This window comes from Chenopodium quinoa, unplaced genomic scaffold, assembly GCF_001683475.1.
Source record: "Chenopodium quinoa cultivar QQ74 unplaced genomic scaffold, ASM168347v1, whole genome shotgun sequence".
NCBI lineage: Eukaryota > Viridiplantae > Streptophyta > Magnoliopsida > Caryophyllales > Amaranthaceae > Chenopodium > Chenopodium quinoa.
This window is the reverse complement of record NW_018744821.1, coordinates 1936802-1944807: the sequence shown is the minus strand read 5'-3', so window position 1 is coordinate 1944807 and position 8006 is coordinate 1936802. Positions and strand designations below refer to the sequence as shown.

Below are 8006 nucleotides of genomic sequence, written 5' to 3'. Positions count from 1 at the left end.
TGGACATAACCCCATGGGAATTCATGCTCCATCTACCTGATTGAACGCTCTGAGCAACAAAGGGTACATCCCAGATTGTTGAATTCACCAAACCGTGGAAGCGAGTTTTTTCTAAAAACTCGCGGTGTCCCATCCACTCGCGCCAACCCTTCACGGTTAGGCTTCCGCGCGGTGCATCCGGACAATTAACCATGGACCCTCTATTGACTAACCCATATCCCGAACTTTAGAGAACTAGACCCATGGTTAGGCTGCGAACTCATTGCATCATATCGTGCCTATTTGACTAATTGTGCATTATTTGTTGTGCATATGATATATGTTTTCTTAACCGTTTGTTGACTTGTGCTGAGATTAAATAAATTAATGACTAAAAGAACTTTTCCTAATTAATTAATTAATTTGAGTAAATAAAGTCTAATATTTTAACCAGAATTAACCTAGTACGACTTTAGGCATACCCCTGTTGATTAATAACACAGAAAACAGTCTCAGATCGAAGCTCCAACAATGGCGCCAAAATTTGAACTGTAGCGCCACTTTGTGGAGTGTGGCGCCTGGTGACAGCTCTGTTGTCTGGCGCTACACTGCAAAGAGAGGCGCCAGTCCTGTCGTTTTGACGACAGTTCGGATTATTGATTGAGTCATCACTGTGTGTCTAATTACCCAGTTTACTTTGACCATGGTCATTAATTGAGTCTAGGGACAGCTCCAACAATGACAAGTCATTAATTGAGTCTAGGGACTAAGTCCCATTGTCTTACACAAGAGTCTAAACATGTCACTTACACTCAACGCACACACCAATACATATACTTTGACCATGTCTAAGAGAGTCTTTTATGCGCGTTTTTTCCGTCATTTTTTTAGGGGGGTAAGTCGGATATTAATCCTCCAATGTAAATACCATAGTTGGTTCCTAAAAAATATATACATTATTTTTGCCGAAATATGCACCAATTTTTTAAAACGCAAAATGGTTTAAATCACAGTGCGTGGTCAAGAAAGGAAGGACGGTTAATCAAAGACAACCTTTTCGTACAAGTCCAACTTTTCGACAAACCCATAGCTCGTAAGAGGAAAGCTAGGACAGTAATGGCAACACAAGAAGAAGTCAATGAGCTCAGGAACCAACTGGTTACCGTGACTGAAGCACTAAAGCTCCTAACTCTTAAGATCGATGATCCCGTGAAACAACAATAGATGGACCTCATGCAAGAGAGTCTAAGAAAGATATCTAGCGACTACAAGTTTCAAGGGATTACTTCACAAGGGGTCTCGGTGGACAAAGATCTTCTTCCGCAGAAGTTCAATGCCAACGACATCCCGAAATTCAAAGCAACCGATAACCCTTATTTTCATTTAAGAGCCTTCAAAACAATAATGAGTATTAAGGGTATCGAAAAAAAGGTGTTCCCCTCTCTGTTCTCACTATCTCTCGAGACCGTTTGCCAACAATGGTTCTTTTCTCTCGAGAAAGAAAAGACCTCCACCTGGGAGTCCATAGCAAACGCTTTCGTTGATAGATACAAGTGCAACATTCAAGCTGAGACTGACCATAGGGAACTTGAAATCCTCAAACAGAAGGAGAACGAAGGCTTCACCTCCTTCTTTAACAAATGGAGAGAAACCTCAGCTGAGATTATTAAGGTGCCGAGCGAAAAAGAGTCTGTAAGGTTATTCATCAAAAACCTTCAAGAAAAATACTCCAAGCATCACAAGTATCAAAATAATCTCCATACCTTCAAGTCCGTTTACGACATTGGAATTAATATCGAAGACGACTTGGCTAAGTTAAAAGCTGCCAACAATAACTCTAACAGTGGCTGGAAAGGAAAGAAGAACGAAAATCCTTCTTCTTCCAAAACCACCCACTCAAACAATGTTAGCACTTTTAACCTAAGTGAGGTCCTTGCTATGAATAATCAAGGACAAAAGAAACCATTCAAAAGGAAATTTACTCCTATTGGCATGAGTTATGACACCGCATTTGACCGACTAAATGCAAAAGGTCTTATAACTCCCATTGGACCATTTGGGGACCTACCAGTCGAAAAGAGGTCGGCTAATTGGAACCCCAATGCATACTGCAAGTATCACCAAGGTAGGGGCCATCTTACCAAGAACTCTTGGAAGCTTAAAGAATCTATCCAAGACTTAATCGATAACAACAAGCTATCGTTGCCCCCTGCCAGTAAGAAGCCAAGTATTGATAATGCGCCTCTCGCACATTCTTTGGCTATCTCTGATGAGGAAAACGAGGTCGACCCCTCGTCTCTCATCAAACCGGTTAAAGAAATCCATGCCATCGAAGAAGAGGAGAATATCTTTTTTCGACGCCATGGATAACCTTCCAGAACCAGAAAGTAAAGAGGACATACAATCGCTCACACTGTCTATGATGGAAGGATCGTATTTGCTACGTGAAACTCTCAGGACTATAAAGGAACTTCAGAAGAAATATGACGAGGTTCCACTCCCGAAAGATGAACCCAAGAGAGAATTCGCACCAATGGAAACGACTTATGAGGCAAAGCGTTTTCCTTTACAAGTCACCGAAAAACCCAAGAAGAGTAATAGACTCTACACTCCAATTGGGATCCCATATATACAAATGTTCGAAATGCTCTCCGAGAGTAGCGAGATCAAACCTCTCGAACCAAGACCATTCGAATCATTGAAAAGGACAGATAGATATTAATGTCAATATCATCAATCAGGGGGTCACACTATCGAAAAATGTTTTAAATTTAAGGATTTAATTCAGAAAATGATTGATGAAAAGAAACTAGACCAAGTTCCACAAGTAGAGGATACAAGTATTAATGGAGTTTGGGACAGTGATGAAGAAGACGTCTATTTAAAAGACGTGGTAGGACCTCCACCTTCAGTGTCATACGCCATGGATGACTTTTGGGCTAAAGAAGACTCATTGATAGACGTCCTCACAAGATCCGTGAGAATGCAACCTCCCGTCTCAACACAACCCATGCCAACCGCACAGCAAGTTCCCATACCTATCATTGAAGATAATGATATCATCAAGCAGTTCAAGAAGACAAAAGTTGAAATGAACGTATGGAAACTTCTGGCGACATCTCGAGAACATAGATTGGCTATAATGAACGCCTTGGACTAAATAGGGATAGATTCCGAAACCACTCCTGAGGGGTTAGCTAACTTCCTCACGAGTGATCTACCTAGTCCCATCAATTTGATCACCTTTTCTGACAAGGATTTACCCCCAGAAGGTGACACTAGTGGAAAAATCCTCATCCGTAACGGGCAAAAAGGGGCCATCCGTAACGGGCAGCATCCGTTACGTATGCGGCCGTTACGGATGGCCATTGTTATTCGTAACGGGCACCTGAAAATCCCGTTACGAATAACCCATTATTCGTAACGGACATTTATGTTGCCCGTTACGAATAACCCATTATTCGTAACGGGCTTTTCAGGTGCCCGTTACGAATAATGGGTTATTCGTAACGGACTTTTCAGGTGCCCGTTACGAATAACCCCGTTATTCGTAACGGACAGGTTCTGCCCGTTACGAATACTATGAGATCCAATTAAAAAAAAAATCCAGCACATGGCTGGACAGCTAGCTTGAAAAATTATTTTATCAAATCAAATATATATATATATATATAATACAAGTACATTATACACTTAATAATTACCGAATAATATACAATCAAGAAAAGCTGCTTTAATAATTTCCTAATAACTAAAACTAAAACAAAGCAAAAGCAAATCATTGTAATAATAATTAAACAAGTTTACATAAGACTACCTAAAATATTAAATCGTCTAGTCTAGCCATAATGTAAATGCTAAGCTCTCCAAAACTCTTGAGTAGCTTTGCCGCATTGCTTGCCCAACATCCTGCACGACAAGATAAATGACTAAGTTGTTTGACTAGTGAAATAGGTTGTTAATCAATCCTACACAATTGATCTAGCTGATTCTCATAATCTCTTAACCACAAATAATGAACCAAATGCATAAAAAGCTAATATATTCACATCTGCTGAATGATTTCTGGAATATCTGGGGACGCAGCCTGTTATAATACCAACCTTTAAAACTACAATATTATAGCAATTCAGCAAAAATGTACATGTCTAGACCAATTATCCAACTGACTACTAGTAAATTAGTAATGCAGTCACATGTATTTGAGAGTTAGATACACAACCTCAGTTGCCTGATTTGAATCAGATTACAGATTACAGTTGTATTACTTTGTGATGCATAGTTCTGCAGGGAATAGTGGATAATCTTCAAGTAATGCAAAGTTTTGCTGACAAAAGTGGCTTCATCATATCTGAACAATGGGACTAAGGAGTACGGACATGGCAAGTATCTAAACAGAAGGTTGTTGAAGGGAAGCAATAAACTACTTGAGGACAACAGCAGCATTTCTAAGAGCCAGATACCGCTGCACGTAATCATTGGGAAGTGACCTGATTTGCTTAAAAACTTCAGCATTGGCATAACGCATATTGGTCCTTGGATCAGAATAAGGTGCCTGCATGAAATTAACAAATTTCACACACTAGGGGGAAAAAAAATCTAACTATATATGAGCAACCACCTTTTTTGTTATTTACTTATTAGGTGGAAGACTTAAAGATAAATTATCTACTCATATAAAAAGGATGCTCATTTTCATGCAAGCAGGTGAAGGATACTCATCTATTAATCTACGGAGTAATACAAAGTATATCACAACGATTAGCTAAAAAATTGCTTAGTAGTAAGTAGCACCTAGCACTGAAAGACAATCAATGAAACATCAGAGGAGTACTATATGCATCAGTCTAAAATCTTCAATGAATAGTTTCCCACCACCTCCATTTGGACTAAAGAATTTTTACTACCTATTCTAGTCTCCAACTGAGTTCCACATTATATCAAACTCAAGGCATAGTGTGTGTGTCTGCATATGGAGTTACACTATTCAAAATTCTGAGTAACAATCAACAATAAAGGATGCAATAAAAAGAGTGGTCTTGAAATTCAATAATTTTGAACCTACTACAACCTTAGCATTCAGTAAGCATAGAATTTCCTTAATTCGTCATGGTTGCATGAACTTAAATGAGATGCACAAATCTTCATGGTATCAAAATAAAAAATGATTAGTTAAAATAGTCATTGTAATAAACAATCCAAAATCACAAATCCTTAAATCAACACTAAGAATCAAACATCTAGACGAGAAATTCTCATATCTTACCAATGATGAGAATGCATGATTTCACAAATTCACTAACAACACGTATTGAAAATCAGATCAAATGCAGAATCAATAATCACATTAAAAATCTATTAAATCACTCAAAAACCTAAATAATTCTCGAACAATAACCAATTACAAATCCTATAAAATTTAATGTGAAGAACAAAACAAAAAATGAACCTGCACATCAAATCGAAGAACGAAAAGAATGCAAAAGAGAATGAAATCGAAATGAACCTGTGAGCGAAACAAAAAATCCTACTTAGAAATTAAACTAAAGATGAAAAATCATAAACCACTCAAATTAGAGAGCTAAAAATAATTGAGGAGATTAAAATACAAAATAAAGATAGAATTGGAATAAAATCAAAAACTTTAGATCTAAAAAAGACAATAATAATTCCTTAATCTGCAAAAATTTAGCACAAAATATCCCAAAAATCCAGTATCCAGAAACTAAAATCAATTAAAAACAACATAAATTTCAAAAAATAAAGTTGAATCAACTAACTTAATATTCGATGATTACAAAGAGAATAATCTTACCTAGCATCGGTTCGTTCAACGACTTAGATCTAAAGAGGAAGAAGCCTACGGGCTTGGTTGTTCGTCATCGCCGGTTACACCTCCGCCCAAAACCGACGCCGCTTGGGAGTTAATGTATGAAGCCGCCAGTCTCAAGATGAACGCAATCGCTGCTCAAGTTCTTCTCGTTGCTCCTCGAAATGAGAGGGCCTAAGTTTGAAAAGAAAGAGAAGAGGTGAATGACGGAGAGGGGAGGAGAGGAAAGGAGAGAGAGAGGGAGTGAGGGACTGATGAGAGAGAAAGAGGTGTGACGGCTGTTAAGTGAAAACCTAAAAAGCCGAGTATTGGGCTCTCCTCTCATTAGTTGGGCCATGTTTGGTCATCTATGTGTAATATAGTATTCGTAACGGGCAAAATAGTGTCCGTTACGAATACGTATGTATTCGTAACGGACACTATTTTGCCTGTTACGAATAAATAAGTATTCGTAACGGACACTAGTTTGCCCGTTACGAATATCTTAATTGTAACGGGCAAATCTTTGCCCGTTACGAAAAGCCTGTTACGAATGAGATTTTTTCCACTAGTGTGACAAACACTATAAGGCATTAAACCTCACAGTAGTTTGCAAGAGAATGAACGTCCCTACGACTCTTGTAGACAATGGATCAGCCATTAACGTCTGTCCACTTAGAACTGCGAGGATGCTAGGCTTAAGGGATGAAGACTTAACTCCGTCGACACAAGGAATAAGGGCCTACGACAACACTCGTCGTCAAGCTCTTGGTAAAATTACCATGAATGTAACGACGGGAGCAATAGAACACGCTACTACTTTCCAAGTGGTAGATATCAAGGCTTCATTCAATTTACTGTTGGGACGCCCTTGGCTTCATGACCTAAAGGTCGTCCCCTCATCTCTCTACCAACAAGTAAAAGCCATAGTTGGGGGAATTCTTATCACTATCGATGCTTCACCTATGAGAATCAAGTCTATAGAAAATTTAATAATTAATGTGGAGCACGATGAGGATGATGAAGATTTGTGGGGCTTTAACGAAGAGGTCTCCTTAATCCAGGACGATGAAAGGACCCCTCTTTGCCATGACCCCCATTCCAACACGATTGTAAATACTATTCTAAAGAAGCAAGGACATTTTCCTGGGATGACCCTAGGAAAGAAGAAAGGAATATCAAAACCGCTAGAGTCACCTGGCCTCCCTAAATTAGATACTTTCGGACTTGGTTTCGAACTGACTCGGAAAGATCTTAAGCGAGCCCAAGAAAAATCAAAGGCACGTAGGGACACTCACATTCAAAAGAAAGCAATCCCAATGGATCAATACCCTCTTACACTTAATGGTCAATTCGTAAAAGAAGCAGAGGACTATCCATGCCACGAATTTCCCGAACCATTTGTCGTAAACGGCATAAGGCAACCGGGATTTGAAATTTTCTTGGATTGTTATTTCACAGATGAAATCCCAACTCTTGTCCATAAGGAGAAAGCACCCCCATGCTTTGACTTTAATGTCATAGGATTATTATTTGTGCGAGAAAAGAATTAGCCAACATACAAAGAGGATAACTCCTCGCTCATTCAAACAGTCCTACAAAGTTAAAGCTTCGATCCTTCGAAGCTAATCATTCCAGCGGAAGGATCATTACAAGGTTGGTGCAAGACCGTCAAAGTGACTAATCCAAGTGGAATAAAGATATCCATCACGACAGGGCAAGGACCGATGTTCGAAGAGTCAGAGTCAGAGTCTTTTCCAATAGAGTCATCTAGGTCTTTAGTAGTAGCACATTCTCCTTCTATCTGTTTTCCTAGAATAGTTAGTGATCAAGTCCCTGAGGACATATCACTCTTTGATGTAATGATCTCAGAGTACAATAATACATCTTCTCCTTATTTCTTGTGTTCTTCTCTAACCCAAGATGACGAGCATTGCTTAACTAACAATGAAAAAGACAAAGAATTTATTAAAGCATTGGAAACACTCGAAAAGAAAACACCAGTAATTGAAGAAACTGAGACGGTTGATATCTCAAATGATTCAACCAATAAAAGAGAAGTTAAAATCGGACTAACGCTTAATGAACAAGAAAGAACCGATTTAATTAACTTACTTAAAGAATTTATCTATGTATTTTCTTGGTCATACAAAGATATGCCAGGCATTAATAAAGAAATAGCTCAACACACTATACCACTAATTCCAAGAATGAAACC

The 8006-nt window shown here is 38.6% G+C and overlaps 1 long non-coding RNA gene across 1 annotated transcript; it reads right to left on the bottom strand.

Annotated features, from left to right (window-relative positions):
- Positions 1-3679: 3679 nt before the first annotated feature.
- Positions 3680-6120, bottom strand: LOC110704166. Its single transcript, XR_002507866.1, has 3 exons — positions 5795-6120; positions 4202-4534; positions 3680-3888 (listed from the first exon to the last, which is right to left on the bottom strand). It is a non-coding gene; the product is annotated as an uncharacterized LOC110704166 (long non-coding RNA).
- Positions 6121-8006: the final 1886 nt, after the last annotated feature.